Consider the following 22,385-nt stretch of genomic DNA (forward strand, 5'->3'; position numbering starts at 1 on the left):
GTAGATATAGAGCTTTAGGTTAAAAAGATATAAAGTAAAATATGTTAATCCTTAAGGATCATTTAACATATTTTTGAACTACTCCCTGTCACCACTTCCAGTTATCAGACCATATTGTTGATAAAGTTTGAAATGCCATAGCCATGTGGTTACCCTGGTGGCTCTATGTTCTACCCATCATCATTGGGTAGTCTGGAAATAACCACCAAGCTCTCAGTGGTTTTCAGACAGATGGGTATAGCTGTTCCTTACCTCTGCCCTCTCCCTTTTTGGGAAGGTTTAGGTGGGGAAGTAACCATCATCTTAGTCCAAATTTGCAGTTTGGAATATGTATTTTAAAATCTAATTTTAAATTATATTTTCATTAATTATAATTACATATAATTATAATTTAAAATAAAATTTAAAAATAAATTTATTTTATTATACTATTATGGCTTATCTTGTTCCTACTCACTGGGAAATTGTCCTCTTACTTTTTTTGTTGTTCTTAATAGCCTTAATAACAAACCAAACAACTAATTATTCAGTTAGTAAGCATTTATTAATTGAATGACACCGTGTTGGAGGCTCATATCCTATCTAACACTGTGTTAGGTGTTGGGGATACAAAAACACTGGCATATAATAGTTGCTTTTAAAATACTTAATTGAGTTGAATTGTCTTAATTTGAAAGAGATTCTGCCCTCAGAGATCTTACATGTATGCATACATGAAGCCAACTATACAAGCATAGCTTAATTGCATACATTTCTTTACTTGTAACTAAAGAATGAAAAAAAGAAAAAAAAATGTATGAATACCAGATACATCAAAATAAACCTGAAATCTGGATACCTGAAGCTCTTCCTATATCCAGACAGTTGAAAACTATAGGTATGGTCTTAAATCTAAGAGTTTAAGGAATTGTACTCAAATACTGCAGATCTCCCTGTTAATTGCTTCAAGGTAACATGTTCCACTCACATCCAAATCTTTCAGAGCATTAGTATCCAGTTGTTTGTCAACATGGTTCCTCAGGGACTCAGACCTTAGAATCTCCCTTATATGTTTCCTTCTTTACCATTACATTACAGCCTAGGGTTTCTGATTTTGTCTTATGACTGTGTCCTGACATAGATCCTTCATTATAGGTGCTATTTGTGACATTTTGATTTCTTCTTGCTCATCATTAGCACAATGCAGGTCTTGGCTTAAATGCAGGTTCAAATGCTTATAATTCCTCTGTTTTACAAAAGCCTATTCCTTAGTCCAAATCTTCCTCTCTGATCTTTGATTTTTTTTCTTCCTTGGCAGCTCAAAGTTTTGAGAGAACTTCTATCCTTTCTCCCAAAGCACTTCTGTAAAATATTTGTAAATTATCTGGATTAAGGGATATCCAGTGAAATCTCTAAATCTAAAGATAACAGAAAAATTTTTCTATGTAAGTAGGAGTGAAGCTGATGGAAACAAACTTTAGTAAATCCTTATAAATCTATGTAAGTACTGGAAAAATGGCAAATGAGTTTTAGTGTCAGCAAGTAAAAGATAAGGAACATAGATAGTGAAACAAGATAAAATCATGTATATAAAATGAAAAGTTTTGAATTTTTAGTCTTTTCATAAGAAAGAGATTGAGCAGATTATTTCCTAATGTTCAGTGACAATTTGACAAAAATTTCTATGAATTTTGGGTATCATCAAGAAGAATATTGAAATAAACTTTAAAAATCTATTATTATATAGCTCATGTGTACTTGGAACACTGAATGTGTTATTAAGTAATGTGTTATTAGGTAACTAGAATAAGAGGGGGTCTAGAAAAGGACAAGAACCAAACAAGCTGAGACTGAAGAGATGAGACTTTAAAGCTGATATCAGATTACAAACATGCATTTTTGTGAAATATATGTGAAGATCTCTGTTTCAAAACAGAAGATGGTGGGTTGGATTAAAGCTGCATCTGATTTTTGTGTTCTATAATTGTAAGGCAGACACCTGTCACTGATAAAACTTTTTTTAAAAAGTGTCTTTAAAAAGTTTAATTATTGGGGACTTCCGGTTAAGATGGAGGAGAGGAGGCACACAGCTGCATAAGCTCCACGCTTTCTCTCACTATCCATTTCATTACAAGCCTCTGAATTAATGCTTGACTGAAAAAAACCCCACAAATAGTTACCAAGAGAAGCCATCCTTGAGATTCGCCAAGAAAGGTTTGTCTTTACTGGAGGGCTGGGACGGTTTTAGATCGGGCGCAGGCGGCGGGCAGCGGCAGTGAGAGCACGGGAGCAGACTGGAGAGGGGGTGGGGAGTGATCGCAGCCGTCTCTGCGGGGAGAGCTTCGCTACAGGTTTGGATACTTTGCTCCGGCAGCAAGTCAGCAGCCCAGCAGAGAAGCTAAAAACACCAGGGCTGAAGAATACAACCCCAAACAGCTGGAGTCTCTCGGGACCTGGCCGCTCCCCCCTTCCCTCCCCCCCCCCACCACAGTGACTCAGCACGCTCTGGGATCTCAGAGCGCAGGCGCACACAGTCCTGCTAGTGTCTCACTGCTGCCCCCTGCAGTCTGTAGAGGAAGCTCGATAACATACCCAGCCCCTCCCCCAAAGAAAGACTCCAGTTTTTTCTGTTTTTCTTTGCTAGTTGTCTCTGATTATTAGACAGAATGAGCAAGAAGCTGAAGAGGACTTTAACCCTTGACAGCTTCTACACAGATAGAGAGCAGACTCTAAATCCTGAGGAGACTAAAAACAGGCAGTCCCCAGGTGAATCCCCAAAAGAGGAGATCATCTGTTCCTCAGCACAGATGAACCTCATAGAAGTAATTAAAAAGGCTCTCACAAGGGAGCTAGAAGAAAAATGGGGAAAGCAGAGTGAGGCTTGGCAAAAGGAGAGGGAAGCTTGGGAAAAGGAGAGGGAGGCTTGGCAAAAGAGCCTGGAGAAAGTTAAAGAGAGAGTGGATAAAGAAGTAAAATCCTTGAAAAATAGGATTGGTGAACTGGAAAACAAAATTGGCGAAATGGAAAAAAATTCCACAGAACAAAAGAACTCAATTGGACAATTAGAAAAAGACTTTAAAAAAGTGAGTGAAGAAAATACTTCACTGGAAATCAGAATTGAACAATTGGAATTGAATGACTCGAGGAGACAAGAAGAATCAGTCAAGCAAATCCAAAAAAATCAAACAATGGAGAAAAATGTGAAATACCTTCTGGGGAAGACAACAGACCTGGAAAACAGATCCAGGAGAGACAATCTGAGAATCATTGGACTTCCAGAAAAACATGATGAAAAAAAGAGCCTGGACACTATTTTCCAGGAAATTATCAAAGAGAACTGCCCAGAAGTCATAGGAACAGAGGAAAAAATAAACATTGAAAGGATTCATCGATCACCCACTGAAAGGGATCCTAAAATCAAAATACCAAGGAATATAGTGGCCAAATGCCAGAACCCTCAGATGAATGAAAAAATATTGCAAGCGGCTAGAAAAACCCAATTCAAGTATCAAGGAGCCACAATAAGGATCACCCAGGATCTGGCAGCATCCACATTAAAAGATCGAAGGGCCTGGAATATGATATTCCGAAAGGCTAAGGAACTTGGTATGCAACCAAAAATAACTTACCCAGCGAGAATGAGCATCTTTTTCCAGGGAAGAAGATGGACATTCAACGAAGTAAGCGAATTTCATCTATTTCTGATGAAAAAACCAGAACTTAACAAAAAGTTTGATCTACAAATATAGAACTCAAGAGAAATCTAAAAAGGTAAAGATTAATCTTGGGAACTATATTTTGACTATATAGATGTATAAAGAATACATGTATACCTTGTTCTAGAAATTGATGTGGAAAGGACATTGTATTAGAAAAAGGGTAAAGTGGGGGTAGTACATCTCAAAAAGAGGCATAGGAAACCTATTATATCTGAGAGAAAGAATGGAGGGGGATGAATATAGTGGGTATCTTACTGCCTTCAGAATTGGCTTTAAGTGAAAAATCTTAAGACATATTCAATCTATGGTGAAACTTCTCCCACCTCATTGAAAAGTGAGAAGGGAAAAGTGAAAAGGGAAGGAATAAGCTAAGCGGAAGGGAATACGGGAACTGGGAGGGAAAGGGGTAAGATAGGGGGAGGAACTCTAAGGCGGAGGGAGGGATACTAAAAAGGGAGGGCTGTGAGAAGCAAGTGGTGCTCACAAGCTTAATACTGGGAAGGGGGGGAAAGGGGAAAGAAGGGAGAAAAGCATAAACCGGGGTTAACAAGATGGCAAGTAATACAGAATTGGTCATTCTAACCATAAACATGAACGGGGTAAACTCCCCCATAAAGAGGAAGCGGTTAGCAGAATGGATTAAAAGCCAGAATCCTACAATATGTTGTTTACAGGAAACACACCTGAAGCGGGGAGATACATGCAGGTTAAAGGTAAAAGGTTGGAGCAAAATCTACTATGCCTCAGGTAAAGTCAAAAAAGCAGGGGTAGCCATCCTGATCTCAGATCAAGCTAAAGCAAAAATTGATCTAATTAAAAGAGATAAGGAAGGGCACTATATCTTGCTAAAGGGTAGCATGGATAATGAAGCACTATCTATATTAAACATATATGCACCAAGTGGGGTAGCATCTAAATTCTTAAAAGAGAAACTAAGAGAGCTGCAAGAAGAAATAGACAGTAAAATTATAATAGTGGGAGATCTTAACCTTGCACTCTCAGAATTAGATAAATCAAACCACAAAATAAATAAGAAAGAAGTCAAAGAGGTAAATAGAATACTAGAAAAGTTAGATATGATAGATCTCTGGAGAAAATGTAATGGAGACAGAAAGGAATACACTTTCTTTTCAGCAGTTCATGGAACCTATACAAAAATTGACCATATATTAGGACATAAAAACCTCAAACTCAAATGCAGTAAGGCAGAAATAGTAAATGCATCCTTTTCAGACCACAATGCAATGAAAATTACATTCAACAAAAAAGCAGGGGGAAGTAGACCAAAAAATAATTGGAAACTAAATAATCTCATACTAAAGAATGATTGGGTGAAACAGCAAATCATAGACATAATTAATAACTTCACCCAAGAAAACGATAATAATGAGACATCATACCAAAATGTATGGGATGCAGCCAAAGCGGTAATAAGGGGAAATTTCATATCTCTAGAGGCCTATTTGTATAAAATAGAGAAAGAGAAGGTCAATGAATTGGGTTTGCACCTAAAAATGCTAGAAAAGGAACAAATTAAAAACCCCCAGTCAAACACTAAATTTGAAATTCTAAAAATAAAAGGTGAGATCAATAAAATTGAAAGTAAAAAAATTATTGAATTGATTAATAAAACTAAGAGTTGGTTCTATGAAAAAACCAACAAAATAGACAAACCCTTAGTAAATCTGATTAAAAAAAGGAAAGAGGAAAATCAAATTGTTAGTCTTAAAAATGAAAAGGGAGAACTCACCACTAACGAAGAGGAAATTAGAGCAATAATTAGGAGTTACTTTGCCCAACTTTATGCCAATAAATTCGACAACTTAAATGAAATAGAAAAATACCTCCAAAAATATAGCTTGCCCAAACTAACAGAGGAAGAAGTAAATATCCTAAACAGTTCCATCTCAGAAAAAGAAATAGAACAAACTATCAATCAACTCCCTAAGAAAAAATCCCCAGGACCAGATGGATTTACATGTGAATTCTACCAAACATTTAAAGAACAATTAACTCCAATGTTATATAAACTATTTGAAAAAATAGGGATTGAAGGAGTCCTACCAAACTCCTTTTATGACACAGACATGGTACTGATACCTAAACCAGGTAGGCTGAAAACAGAGAAAGAAAATTATAGACCAATCTCCCTAATGAATATTGATGCTAAAATCTTAAATAAAATATTAGCAAAAAGATTACAGAAAATCGTCACCAGGATAATACACTATGACCAAGTAGGATTTATACCAGGAATGCAGGGCTGGTTCAATATTAGGAAAACTATTAGCATAATTGACTATATCAATAACCAAACAAACAAAAACCATATGATCATCTCAATAGATGCAGAAAAAGCATTTGATAAAATCCAACATCCATTCCTAATAAAAACACTTGAGAGCATAGGAATAAATGGACTTTTCCTTAAAATAGTCAGGAGCATATATTTAAAACCATCAGTAAGCATCATATGCAATGGGGAAAAACTGGAACCTTTCCCAGTAAGATCTGGAGTGAAGCAAGGTTGCCCACTATCACCATTATTATTTAATATCGTATTAGAAACACTAGCCTCGGCAATAAGAGTCGAGAAAGATATAAAAGGAATTAGAGTAGGCAATGAGGAAACCAAACTATCACTCTTTGCAGATGATATGATGGTATACCTAGAGAACCCCAGAGATTCTACTAAAAAGCTATTGGAAATAATTCATAATTTTAGCAAAGTAGCTGGCTACAAAATAAATCCCCATAAATCCTCAGCATTTTTATACATCACCAACAAAACCCAACAGCAAGAGATACAAAGAGAAATTCCATTCAGAATAACTGTTGATACCATAAAATATTTGGGAATCTATCTACCAAAGGAAAGTCAGGAATTATATGAGCAAAATTATAAAAAAGTCTCCACACAAATAAAGTCAGACTTAAATAATTGGAAAAATATTAAGTGCTCTTGGATCGGCCGAGCGAACATAATAAAGATGACAACACTCCCTAAACTAATCTATTTATTTAGTGCTATACCAATCAGACTTCCAAGAAAATATTTTATTGATCTAGAAAAAATAACAACAAAATTCATATGGAACAATAAAAAGTCGAGAATTTCAAGGGAATTAATGAAAAAAAAATCAAATGAAGGTGGCCTAGCTGTACCTGATCTAAAATTATATTATAAAGCAGCAGTCACCAAAACCATTTGGTATTGGCTAAGAAATAGATTAGTGGATCAGTGGAAAAGGCTAGGTTCACAAGACAGAATAGTCAACTATAGCAATCTGGTGTTTGACAAACCCAAAGCCCCTAACTTCTGGGAAAAGAATTCATTATTTGATAAAAACTGCTGGGATAATTGGAAATTAGTATGGCAGAAATTAGGCATGGACCCACACTTAACACCATATACCAAGATAAGATCAAAATGGGTCTATGACCTAGGCATAAAGAACGAGATTATAAATAAATTAGAGGAACATAGAATAGTTTATCTCTCAGACTTGTGGAGGAGAAAGATATTTGTGACCAAAGATGAACTAGAGACCATTACTGATCACAAAATAGAAAATTTTGATTACATCAAATTAAAAAGCCTTTGTACAAATAAAACTAATGCAAACAAGATTAGAAGGGAAGCAACAAACTGGGAAAACATTTTCACAGTTAAAGGTTCTGATAAAGGCCTCATTTCCAAAATATATAGAGAACTGACTCAAATTTATAAGAAATCAAGCCATTCTCCAATTGATAAATGGTCAAAGGATATGAACAGACAATTTTCAGAGGATGAAATTGAAACTATTACCACTCATATGAAAGAGTGTTCCAAATCATTATTGATCAGAGAAATGCAAATTAAGACAACTCTGAGATACCACTACACACCTGTCAGATTGGCTAAGATGACAGGAAAAAATAATGATGAATGTTGGAGGGGATGCGGGAAAACTGGGACACTAATGCATTGTTGGTGGAGTTGTGAACGAATCCAACCATTCTGGAGAGCAATCTGGAATTATGCCCAAAAAATTATCAAATTGTGCATACCCTTTGATCCAGCAGTGTTTCTATTGGGCTTATATCCCAAAGAAATACTAAAGAAGGGAAAGGGACCTGTATGTGCCAAAATGTTTGTAGCAGCCCTGTTTGTAGTGGCTAGAAACTGGAAAATGAATGGATGCCCATCAATTGGAGAATGGCTGGGTAAATTGTGGTATATGAATGTTATGGAATATTATTGTTCTGTAAGAAATGACCAGCAGGATGAATACAGAGAGGACTGGCGAGACTTACATGAACTGATACTAAGTGAAATGAGCAGAACCAGGAGATCATTGTACACTTCGACAACGATATTGTATGAGGACATATTTTGATGGAAGTGGATTTCTTTGACAAAGAGACCTGAGTTTCAATTGATAAATGACGGACAAAAGCAGCTACACCCAAAGAAAGAACACTGGGAAACGAATGTGAACTATCTGCATTTTTGTTTTTCTTCCCGGGTTATTTATACCTTCTGAATCCAATTCTCCCTATGCAACAAGAGAACTGTTCGGTTCTGCAAACATATATTGTATCTAGGATATACTGCAACATATCCAACATATAAAGGACTGCTTGCCATCTAGGGGAGGGGGTGGAGGGAGGGAGGGAAAAAAAATCGGAACAGAAACGAGTGTCAATATAAAGTAATTATTAAATAAAAATTAAAAAAAAAACAATGAGATATTTGATCTGGTTTAATTTTATGCTGCATGTTACACATTGTTATTAAAGAATAAACCATATCTATTGTTCTCAACAAAAAAAAAAGTTTAATTATTGCCATCTACAAACCATGATAAGATCAGCAGTGAGAGTGCAGCTTTACTTGAGGTAATGTTTCCTTCTAGACAAATTCACTAACATTGGCATGATGCTAATCACTTCCTCTCTGATGTGCCAAATTACAGAGACAAGAACAAAGTTGGGCAGAGGATGCTTTAATGTGTTCTCTATCTTTCCATTGTTATCATACTAATTGAGTATGTTGTAATCAGAAACAGGAAACCTTTAATACCGATGGAAATTTTGTCTTGCACCCAAAGCAAAGAAAAAAAAAAGCTGTCAGATTGGCTAAGATGACAGGAAAAAATAATGATGAATGTTGGAGGGGATGCGGGAAAACTGGGACACTAATGCATTGTTGGTGGAGTTGTGAACGAATCCAACCATTCTGGAGAGCAATCTGGAATTATGCCCAAAAAATTATCAAATTGTGCATACCCTTTGATCCAGCAGTGTTTCTATTGGGCTTATATCCCAAAGAAATACTAAAGAAGGGAAAGGGACCTGTATGTGCCAAAATGTTTGTAGCAGCCCTGTTTGTAGTGGCTAGAAACTGGAAAATGAATGGATGCCCATCAATTGGAGAATGGCTGGGTAAATTGTGGTATATGAATGTTATGGAATATTATTGTTCTGTAAGAAATGACCAGCAGGATGAATACAGAGAGGACTGGCGAGACTTACATGAACTGATACTAAGTGAAATGAGCAGAACCAGGAGATCATTGTACACTTCGACAACGATATTGTATGAGGACATATTTTGATGGAAGTGGATTTCTTTGACAAAGAGACCTGAGTTTCAATTGATAAATGACGGACAAAAGCAGCTACACCCAAAGAAAGAACACTGGGAAACGAATGTGAACTATCTGCATTTTTGTTTTTCTTCCCGGTTATTTATACCTTCTGAATCCAATTCTCCCTATGCAACAAGAGAACTGTTCGGTTCTGCAAACATATATTGTATCTAGGATATACTGCAACATATCCAACATATAAAGGACTGCTTGCCATCTAGGGGAGGGGGTGGAGGGAGGGAGGGAAAAAAAATCGGAACAGAAACGAGTGTCAATATAAAGTAATTATTAAATAAAAATTAAAAAAAAAAACAATGAGATATTTGATCTGGTTTAATTTTATGCTGCATGTTACACATTGTTATTAAAGAATAAACCATATCTATTGTTCTCAACAAAAAAAAAAGTTTAATTATTGCCATCTACAAACCATGATAAGATCAGCAGTGAGAGTGCAGCTTTACTTGAGGTAATGTTTCCTTCTAGACAAATTCACTAACATTGGCATGATGCTAATCACTTCCTCTCTGATGTGCCAAATTACAGAGACAAGAACAAAGTTGGGCAGAGGATGCTTTAATGTGTTCTCTATCTTTCCATTGTTATCATACCAATTGAGTATGTTGTAATCAGAAACAGGAAACCTTTAATACCGATGGAAATTTTGTCTTGCACCCAAAGCAAAGAAAAAAAAAAGCTGCAAATAGGCATTATAGTTCATAAAGGGTGAAAGTAAATAAATGAAGAAATGCGATGAGATCAGGGGAGGGAAAATATTTCGATCAGGGGAGGGAAAATATTTCTATCTTGGAAGAAATAACATCAAATGCATTGAAAACCACAAGATATTTACCTTTATATGAATATTAACCTTTTAATTTTTTAAACCTCTATATGATGAGTACAAATCAATAATTATAATGAGATCAACAGAGTCTAAAACTTTTTCGGTAAACATTTTAATTACTTATTTTGAAGAGAAATATGGAACTCTGGGGCAACAACATTAGACTGAAATTTGTATGATCTTATAGATATGGATAGTAAAAGATTATAAAAAATAATCATCTAATAAAAATGTGAGATATATTGGAGGGAAAAGGTAGTTTAAAGATAACAGTGAGAGATCCAATTAAGCAGAATGAAGCTGAGGAAATGTAGGATAAACTTGTATCTATAAATGAACAGATGATAATTAAAAATGTGTAAATATTTTTATGCCAAATTTTTATCACAAACACCCATAATGTTTGATTCTAACATGGGAATACTTCTTGAAGAAGCAATTAGCATTGAAGAAAACAAAGATGGGAAAAGCATCTACACTAGACCAAATATAAACAAATAAACAAATATATTGTTTGAAGGTCACAGAATAAAAAACAATGAAGAATTTGTTCTCAAGGCATATGAAGGAGGGGAATGCTAAAGGTACGGGAAAAATCTAGAACCTTATTAATAGCTAATAATAGCTAAATAATTTTACTTTAGTTCTTACTATACCATTGAATATTTACATAGCATTCCTTATGTGCCAAGCACTGTACTAAGTACTTTACAATTATTATATCATTTGATCTTCATTATAACCCAGGGAGGTAGTTGCTATTATTATCCCCATTTGAAAGATGAGTGACTTGCCCAGGGTTACAGCTAGTTAATTGTCTAAGGCTAGATTTAAATTCAGTTGCCCTATTTATTTTTAAATTTTATTGTTAGTAAAAAGATAATAGAGTATGAACAAGTACTAAGTCATTTATGCTTAGTTTTTCATATATATAACATTTTTATGAAATAAATTTATACATGAATTGATGCAATTTTTGCTGAAAATATTAGAAAGGAAGGAAAGTTTTTGCAAGTGATAGTCCACAATAGATCCTATCTTCCCCGTCAATTGCCTGAAAATTACAGAGAATACAAACCTCACTGGGGTTATTGTTTTGGTTTGTTTTACTATAAAAAGTCATTTGAATTGGATAGTACAAAATGTCACCTTAAAAGCTTTTCTCTAAAAAAAAGAATCTAAATGCATATGCCAAAATAATTTAAAAATTCCTTGAAAAATAAACAATACACATAAAGACTCTGATGTTTAGTTTAAAGACTCTGATTATTGGTATCAAACAAGGTATAAAAGAAGGAGAGCTATGTTTGTTCAAGGTTTTTGCCACTGTTATGGAAATCTAGTGCAAAATCTGAATCAAAAAGGAATTTATCATAGAGAGATCTCACCAATTATTCTTTGTGAATGATATTGTCATGATTACATCAAACCCTCAAATATTTCAAAGTTTCCTTAACGCTATCCATAATGTTTCTAGAGAATCTGTTCTAATTACCCACGTAATAAAAACCAAGTGGGATAAAAAAATGTCTCTCTCTCTCCTTAAAATTCATAGTCTTGTTTAATACATATCTATATCATTTCTACATCTGTTTCACACTCTCTATCTTCACTATCTCTCTTAATGTCTATCTATATCTAGAACTACATCTGTATATCCTGTAGCAAAACTCCCCACATTGTTCATCTAGGGCATAAGCATAAATGCAGATATAGGTATGTTAGACACACAAGCAAAAATACACGTATGTATGTACATTAAATATTGTCTAACATATAAAATGTACAATATTCCACAGTATTATATATTTATTATATAATTAATATATGGAATATTCTGCAGTATTAATCTAATACACATAGACCATAGACATATGATATATATGTATACACAAACACACACACACACTTCCTCTATGTATAGGGAGATCCAGCCTCAGATATTTACCAGCTGTTTGATGCTGGGGAAATGATTTAATCACTCTTGCCTCAGTTTCCTCAACTGTAAATTGGGGATTACAACACCAAATGCCATGCAGGATTGCTGTGATGACCAAAAGACATGATATTTATAAAGCACTTGGCACAATGCCTGACACATAGTAGGTATTATACAAATGCTTATTCTCTTCACCATCAGTATATGTGCTTTCTGTCTACATGAATAATAGGTTGTCTGTGCCATTGACTTTTATAGTTTGGAACACAGAATTCTTTATAGTACTTGTTTTGTCCTAGATTAGTAGTTACCTCATACATTTTGATTTTCATTTAGGAAACTGCAATATTTTGAGGCTTAATGTAATCATTACAATGTCATTCACAAAGAAGGGTATCTATTGGATCTCTCATCTATAGGGAGTCCATTTTTTTCCCTTTTAGGATATGTACATCTACATGTACATTTGTATAAGTGAATGTATATATTTATATCTATATAAACTTTATTGACTATCCAAATATTTCTCTCCCTATAATTTCTAAACTAAGGCATTCTTTACTTCCTTCATGATTTTTCTTATCTATCTATCTCAACATTTTTTTCCAGATTGGTCATGACTTGGTCAAAAAAATAATTGGACAGGAGGAGAACAGGCTTTATTGTCTTTGGAAAATTGTGAATTTCTTTTGATGCTTCCAAGCTTCCCTTCAAGAAAAAGCCCCCCTCCCCCACCTTTTTAATACTTATATTCATCTGGTGAGATGGGACCACTGAAATTTCTGAAGAATTAAAGATTAGCTAAAGAACATTGGATAAGCTCATAGAGAAAATAGACTTCAGTGATTTGCAAAAACAAACCAAAAAAACCCCCCTAATCTCCCCAGAACAAAAACAGATAAAAATGCTAGGCAAAAGAATTAATCAAAAGGAAGTCATCCAAAAAATGTAAAATTGAACAAGAAGATGGGCCTGTTATATAATGGGATAACCACTGGGATAATCATTGGACACTTGTGTGTCCTTGCAATGTAAATGAAAGTCCCCCAGCTCTTGGGTGTCTTCTTTTATGGTGAATTAATGGAAAGATTTGAAGAGTCTCTTAGGTCATGTAGGCTGGGATATGTTGCTGGAGGGAGTACTCATATCAATGAGATTACACATCCACTGTCTTATTGAAAGTGCATTGAACTAGATTAAGCATAAAACGGTTTTAATTGCAGTCTTGCTACTAAGGAGCTCCTGAGGAGCCAGACATTGACATAGCAGTATATATAATCTATCTTTTATGTTTATGGCTGTAGTTTGGGAAAGAGCAGATGGCTTTCTCCTCCATCTGACTTCTCTTCCTCATATCATCCTGACCTTTCAAGCTCAAGATTTTATTAAAAAAAAAAAAACCAAAACTAATTTGCATCAAATTGTTTAAGGTTATCTATTAATTACCCTAGCAGACATCAAGTAATTTTGCCAATTTCTTAAAAGAAAATAGGAAACAACAACAATCTATAAAATTAATAAAAATAATTCTCATTTCTCCATCATTGATATGCTTTGCAAAGCACTTTATTCCCAACAATCTTGTTAAATAGATTTTACAGGTGAGGAAATTGAGTTGTTGAGAACTAAAATGATTTGCCCAAGATGACTCAATTAGTAAGTTTGAAAGGTGAGATTTGAACTCATTTTCTGACTCCAATTCTACCATTCCTTCTACTGTACCCACACAAGGTCTCTACAACTGAGCTATATGAACACTCACTATCAATAATCATCTTCAAATGATAACTTACATAGCATGCTTCATTAAACTTTAAAATACCATATCAATGTTGGCTGTATTTGGCTGTCATTGAATTATGTGATTTAAGTTTTTTTGGTAAGCTGTATTTGATTTTTTCCTAATTATTATGTATAGATAATTTTCAATATTCATTTTTTTTGTTTTGTTCTGAATTTTTCTTCTTCCTTCCCTCCTTTTTTCCCTGTTCCCCAAGATGGCAAGCAATCTGATACAGATTATATATGTGCAATCATGTTAAACATATTTCCACATTAGTCATATTGTGAAAGAAGAAACAGAACAGAGAATGATTTTTTTTAATGGCCCATCTTTGTTGCTGATTGAAAAGTCCAAAATACATCGTTACTAATATCCAAGCACCCAATAATGCTAATTTTATCAGATTAATCTCTGTTGTTTTGGACAGAATTCTGGATTGAATGAAGAGTAGAGTTCAAATTCTGCTTCAAGCACTTATTAGTTGCACAGTCCTGGACAAGTGACATAATCTCACTTGCCTTTGGTTTCTTCCACTTTAAAGTGTTGTAATGATAGTATATACCACATAGAGTTGTGAAGATCAAATGAAATAACATATTAAGCTCTTTGCAAATCTCAAAGCACCATATAAATGCTAGTTGTTGTAATTATTATTGTTATCAATGCTTTAAAATGTTACAGAGGTTCCAAAAATAGTATTAATAGCTTTCCCCACTTAGTAGTATTTTATTTTTCAAATTATTACTTTTTTCTTGCATTTACCTTATTTGTTGATGTTCTTGGATTTGATTATAAATAAGTAGATTTGGAATTAATCTTCAGAAACTTAACACTATCAAGAAAGAGGAAGCTGAAACATTTATTTCCTAAGTTGACTTTTACTCTTTCCCCTCCTTTATTAGTCCCAGCTTATAATATCTCAACACCAGAGTGATTGAACTCTATTGGTATCTACTAAGTCTATTTTCCCTTTGTGAGATTCTTCTTTATTTTCTTCTTAAGTTTTTTATCCTTTTTAAAATATGAATTTAAGCTTCAGTGTTCCTCATTTTAAAACATGCTAGCCACTTTTATTTGTTTCCTCCAAATTACATGGTGCTTTATGGTCTGCAAAGTTCATGAAATAATAGTATAAATATTATTAGCTCCATTTAATAGGTAAGATAATTGAAGATTGGTGAGGTTGCATCCTGTGAATCCATGGCTAGTAATTGTTAGAATGTGACTTGAACCCACATCCTCTAAGTTCAACTTTCTTTCCACTATACTACTGCCCTTTTTTCCAAACTATATTTTGTAATTGTATTCAGTTTTCTGATAATTCTTTAAGCTTTATGCCCCTTTTTGCTGGCAAGTATTTCTATAAACTACTCTACAAATTATTCAACTACTTCTTACACTTACCTTTGCAAAGTGGTAGAGTCCAAATGCATAAGTAACTACAAATGAAATTCTAAGTACACCAGGGATGGCATGTCTGATTCACTTACTAGTGTGAAATAGACAGGAATAGAATTTCCCTCTTAAATAAAATGGTAAAATCAAACACTAGCTTCATGTTTTCATCTACTATAATAAGGAAAGTAAAGCAATACTGCCATGATGTGCTAATTTCAGCTGTTGTAGATATGATAATTTTACATCAACAGTCTTTAAATCGCTAAAACTAAGATCTCATCAAATGCTTAATTTAAGAAGAGTCTCTTTTTTGGTGTGGGGTGGGACTATTAGCTTAAGGACAGGATGCAGACATAATTACTATGTTCCTTTTATACACAGTGAAATGTGTTAGAATAATGGTTATGATTATTTAGTTCCAATGATTCATATCTCTGGTCAAGACTTCTACTTTAGTTACCATATGCCCACCTTCTATTGGTGGTAATGAGAGGAGACATGGTTGTAATGGTGGCAGTGATGGTGGTTTGTGTATGTGTGTGTGTGTGTGTGTGTGTGTGTGTGTGTGTGTGAATTCAGTGGGCATAATGAACCTGCGCACTGAAAAACTTGAACTGTGTTGAAATTGGAGTCATCCATGTTTCATTTAGTAAGTCAGATGATAGATGCTAATTATAAGGTGTCAGTGAATTAAAAGAAAGGGGAATGTAGGGACTAATTGAGGTTTTGGCATTTTCACATTTCAGGATGTGTCTAATTACTTTGTTTAAAAAATGCTGAACATTTGAAAATAAAATATAACGTATGTGTCTGAATATTCTTTTCCTTATTTTATGCCATGAAGGAAACATTATTTTGAGTTTATATTCCAAACATTTGTTTATGGTTTGAGAAAGTCTTTTTTATGAAACATACAGTCTCTTTAAAAATTAAACCATTTACCTTTATAACTATATAAATTAGCTTTCTAATTTTCAAGAACAGTAAATAGTTCTATTCCTTACTGATGTTCTCATGAAACTAATTAACCTATTGGCCCCAATTATCTGTTTTCTTTTAATTTAAAATTGATTTACAAAAGAATATTCCTTTTTTGATGGCTTGGCATAGCAGAATATACCCTAAACTAAACTGTATATACACATAGGGAATAACATGAACTTTAAGGCTATCTGGGTTAGTCACTTTTAATTACCTTGATGTTCCAAAGGCTGTCTGGGAGGTTGGATGGGGTAGTGCCTTCACTTAAGTCAAACAGGATATGGCAGGAGAGGGATAAAGGGATGCAAACAGCATTACATAAAGTTCCAGGAAAAGTTGTTAGTGCTATAAAAGAAGATTCACAATGAAGTAACTAGTGATAGCTTGAAGAAGCCCAGATAATTTCAGAAATATATTTTTGGGGATTAATAAAAAATACAGGGTGGGGCAGGTAGATGACTGAGAGATAAAAGAAGATAAGTGGATGGAAGAAACATTTGGAAGAGTCTCAAAGAAGGGAAGAACACTGGAGGAAATAGGCAATCAAGGTAATCTGCACAGGTCTAAAGCAGATAGAACAATGACATTATTAAAAATGAGCCACATTCTTGGAAGTGTATTTTTTTGTAATTTTTGAAAGTACTTGTTGATTAGACATGGTTCTAATTATAATAAGTTTCATTAGTGAATAAGAGTCCTCTGTAATAATAATCTACTTTATTAATTCTCTAACTTTTGTGGAAAGCACTTAAAATGGGCCAATAATTACCTGATTTCAAATGGATATGAGCTTTTATCAATTTGGGAGTTTTCTCCAATGAAGCAGATGAAAATCCATTCATGGGTCCTGGGGGACTTTTGTTCATATCCTATCCAATGTTCACCATTTCAGGAAGACACCCAATGTGCTGGAGTACTTCCTTAATGTCTCTTGACACTTCAAGGATATCATTGCTACACTAGTTATCTAGCTGATATCCTTCATTCCTTTTAAAAATTATTTTTAATTTATGGCATAAAACAAACATTTCCATAATACGTTCATTTTAAATTCTCAGAATAAAATTTCTTGATAATGTATTTTATTTTTTTGCCGTTCCTAGCTGATTATGTTGCTCATTATGTTACACACCTGCCATATACTTTTCCATTGCCCTCTGGGTGATATTCAATTTTAGTTCTTCAGAAGCAACTGTTTTCAATGTCTTATACCATATAGCAATAGTAGTAGAACATTAGGATTAAAATAATGGCTCTTTGCTTTCATGGGAAGCTTGGGTTCAGTAAAAGAACTTAATAATGCCTGAAAACTATCCAGCCTGCTCTACTCCTGCTGCTTAATTGTGGGCCCAATTTGTTGTTCAGCTGTACTATCTGTCCAGAACTTATAGTTAGACAAATTCTGCATGAGTTCATACAAATGCATGTTGAAATTCATGCAATAGATATTCTCTATCTCCCAGGTCTGTCTCTGTGAGTGGAAAAACCAAGTTCTTTTGAATGATTACAGATTTCTTTGTGCAGGCTCTGTAATGTTCTAGGAGTTGGTGCAATTAGCACAATGTTATCTTCAAACAGACATCTGGAGAACATCATTGTTGTGAACTTAGTCAGCTTAGATTTTGGTCTATGGATAGAGAAATACTCAATACATTTCTAGTTTGGGAGAGCCTATCAGAGCTTATGATCCATTGGAATAACTTGGGAGAAGCTGAATCAGTCACCTCCTGCCACAATGAACTATCAGGTTAGGACTTTGTGGAAGTGGGTCAGTAATTATTAAGGGTTTTAGAATGTTGAATTCATTTCCGATATATACTTACTCATTTGGGGTCTCTTAAAAAGTAGAGATATTAAATCTATTAGCTAAATGCATAAAGCAATACTTTTATTTGTTGCACATTATTTTAATTTTCATAAGCTTTGACATTTCTGATTCTAGCACACATTGTCAGCAGTAACACAACAGGACTGATGCATAATGTCTCATTGAACTTTAAGAACAAAATTGTATTTGGAATTTAGATTTTAATCACCTCCCCTGATTTTCATAGGTTCAGCAGATCTAAGTCCCCTGAAAGAAGGCTATTTAAATGCCAGAGTTCATATCCTTGCTCCTTTAAGGCAGAATTATGGTGCTCCATTGCCAGTCCTAGTCTGAATTGTTTACAAAGAGATGATAATGACCCCAGAGGTTAGTTTAAATGTTTTAGAGGAAAATATACTCGGTGTCACCAGAGCTGACCTTCTAGCCAAGTTATGGGAAAATACAGCCATTACCTCACAGTTGATTTCATTTTGCAAATGATTCCTTCTGGTGTTATAAGGATTCTGTCAGTGCTTCATTTCAAAAAGGTAGTTATGTGATAAAGTAAACCAGTGGAACATTCTAGGGTTTGACACTTTAGTGTTTGATAAGAAAAAGTATTTTGAACAAGCAAGGACCCAGCATTCAGTCAGAGTGCAAAGGGAAACAATGTGTTAATTAGCACCATTGAAGCTTTGATCTGAAAGTATTGTGAACTTTTAATATAAAGATGAATATAACAGTGAAAAAATTTCAACAGCAGAAGAAACTAACAAATTATGAATAGATATGAAAATCAACTGAGGTGATTAAAAAGGCATAAGCTAAATGCATAATAAAACAGGAAGAAAATGAAGGGAAAATACTTGTTGGGAAAATATTTGGGTTGAAGAGCTTGAAGTTACTTTTGAGACAGTTTGAGACAGTTGCAAGTAGTGTTGGGGAGTGTTAGAAGCAGAAACATGTTGGCAAAAGTTTAGCAACTAACTTGCCCAAAAAATACACAGGGTATACTTTTAAAGCTTTTTTTTTTTTTTTTTTTTTTTTTTTAAGGTTTAAGTCACTTACCTAGACTCACATGCTGTGTTACTTTTAAATGTCAGAATCAGACTTAAACACAGTTATATTGAGTCAAAACACAGTGCTTAATTGTGTACAGATTTTTTATATAAATACATATGAACACACACACATATTTGTTGCCATACTATCTAAAGATAGGAAGGAAAAGAGTGGGTAGGAATATATAACAAAATAAAAGTTCCTTTCACTGGAATTTTCCATATAGGTGGTCCTTCCAAGAGGGATTCTTTATTAAGAAATAAGAAAGAAAAATAACTTATTTCAATACTTCTTTCTTTCTGGTTTAGATTTGAGATTTCAATGCTCTCTCAGACAATAAGATTTGCAATTATACTGTAATTTGTAACCTTAGATAGTTGCTTGGGGGCAGTGAGGTTTAGGGACTGCCCCTGCATCTCAGACTACAGTGTCAGAAGTGGAACAGAAACTTAGGTCTTAATTATTCTGATTCTGGCTCTTTATCCACTATTCCACACTGCCATTAACATTTGTTTAGCATGTACTATGTACAGAGAACTGTGTCAACTGCTAAGGGAGATGCAGGGTTCAGATAAAATATAGTCTTTGCCCTTATCTAGCTTACAGAGTGAAAGAGGATAAGATGCATACAGATAAGTATACTATATAACACTACATAAAGACCTAAGAACATTGCAAATAGAATATAACATGCGGTCTGATGGGGTTAATCAAACATATTAGAGTCTAAGAAACACGGTCTTGTGGTAACTTTCCATAGCAAAATTTATTTTGGAACATATTCCATTCACCTGTCATAGGAATGCCAATTTATCAGATAAATTAAGGGTAGAGTCGGGGCATCTTATTGTAGATTGGGTACACAATTATTACTAAACATTTATTGTTAAAAAGATGGCATTAATTAAATTGACTCATCATGAATAAGTATATTTTTCTTTTATGATTTGATCATTGGCACTCTTTATACCTCCCATGGTTAATTCTTTACCTGTTAAGGTGGGTGTTTGGATGGGTAGACATGCTGCAACAACTATCATCCCCTCAGGTGCCTTACCTAAGTGCCTTTGAAAAAAAGGTAATTTCACAAGTTAGAGCTGGGTACATTCAACTTACCTATTCAAAGGCATGTCTTCCCCTGGAAAAATGCACAACACCCAATTGTTATTATAAGGAGTATTTTTTTTCCTTAGAGGGAAAAATAAATCCCTAAGTCTGATATCCATTCACACTGTGGTTTTATTAACCTGAAAATTAGAGCATCCTTTTCAAAATGGGCATTAACTCTAGGGTATATCAAGTTGGAGAAGTTTCCTAGGATACTGTTTTTATTCCCCATAGTCAATTACTTGGAAAATCATCTGATAGGCAATAAGGAGTGAGTATTAAGAGAGAACTCTTAGTTGAATAAATTAAGATATTTTCAAAGCTAGTATATTCAAATGGTGTCAAACTCAAATAGAATTAGGATACCACTCATCTGTACATAAGTAATCTAATGTTACCTATGCTGTATCATATTTTTCTTTAGTTTCTTAAATTTAGTTTTCCAATTACATTTTAATCTGAGTTGCCTACTGTGACTGAATGTTTGACACTTCTGGTATAGTGATGATAGAGCCAGCCTTGAAACTAGAACTGGGTTCAAGTTCTGCCTCTTACATAGACTGGCAGTATCACCTTTGGCAAGTCGCCTTATCTCTCAGTTTTTGAGGCAACAAAGATAATAGCAAAAAAGTTGTTATCCTGCTTTGGTAGATATAGTTGCCTCATTCATGGACTGTCTATTCTAAGGAAATCAGTCCATGTTCTCTAAACCAGGGTTTCTTAAACTTTTTCAACCATTTAAATTCCTTTTTAATTGAAAAAGTATTTATATAACCACTGGCATATAGATATATAAAATAGGTATACAAATAAAACATTCACTGATAATAATACTTTTGCAACCCTCTCAATCATTACGAGATCTCATATGGGATTGTAACCAACAGTTTAAGAAACTGGTTTCTAACCTAATGTTAGGGAAATTATACTATAAAACTGACAGATATTTAGAAGACAAAGAGATGTATAAAAATATTTTAGCAGAGATAAAAGGGAGACTAACAGAATGAGATCAATATACATACATAATATAAATGTATCAGGATAAAAAGGTGACTATATATATAGGCCTAGAACAAATAAGATATCTTCAAATTTAGTTGAAATATATAACAAATTGTTATTTTTAAAAAATAGAATACTATTTGAGTTTTAATATTTTATTTGGATTTATTTTAACAATAAATGTTTAGTAATAAACCTGCCTATCAGATTAGGGTCCATGGTAAGCCCCTTTTGCAGGGGTGTGCTGATAAATATTGAGCAGGTAAACATTTTACCTGATTATTTCTTTATTTGTTGAGAGCATTATTAAGTAGAATAATCACAAATATAACTAAAGATAAAAAAGCAAACTGAGGTTCATGTGTAGGAATAATCCACACTAGGCTTTTCACCAAGATTAAGAAATTGGTCTGTTTTGGTCCATATCCACACATATATCTTTTAAACGGTCTTTTTATGTTGGAATTTTAGAATAAAAAGAAAGATTAGAGAGTATCAAGTCTGAACTCTTCTTTTGACTGAAGATGAAAACAGGGATGAATTGTCCAAGATTACATAATTTGGAAATGGTTGAGCTAGGAAAAGATCTGAGCTAGTAGAAATCTTTTCCTTAGGTTCTTTCAAATTGCCTCCTTTTTTGGTCTTCCTGAATCAAGTCTGTAGCTTCTTCATGCTGCCATCAAAATTATATTTCTAAACCATAGTAATGACTATAATAATTCCCTTTTTAAGAAGCTCCAGAGGTTCCTTGAATATTCACATACAAACTCTTTTGTTTGTCATTTAAAGCCTTTTAAAGCCCTTAAAGATAACGCTGCCAGGCTAATTGCATATTCCTCTTTCAATCTTGCTATATTTCAATCAAACTTGTTCTCTTGCTGTTTCCCACTGTGTTGCATTTCATTTCCAACTCTGTGCCTTCTCCAAAGGTCCCATTAAACTTACTCTTCAACTCTCTGAATACCTAGCTTCAATATTTTGTTTAATAGACATTTTCTATAGGAATCTTTTTACTGAATCCCTTTCATTAGTAGGCCCCCAACTCTTGTAAATACATGTTGTTTTCCCTAGTAGAATTCAATGACCTCGTAGGCAGATTGTTTTGTTTTTGTTTTACTTTGT

This window comes from Antechinus flavipes, chromosome 3 (assembly GCF_016432865.1).
Source record: "Antechinus flavipes isolate AdamAnt ecotype Samford, QLD, Australia chromosome 3, AdamAnt_v2, whole genome shotgun sequence".
Taxonomy (NCBI): Eukaryota; Metazoa; Chordata; class Mammalia; order Dasyuromorphia; family Dasyuridae; genus Antechinus; species Antechinus flavipes.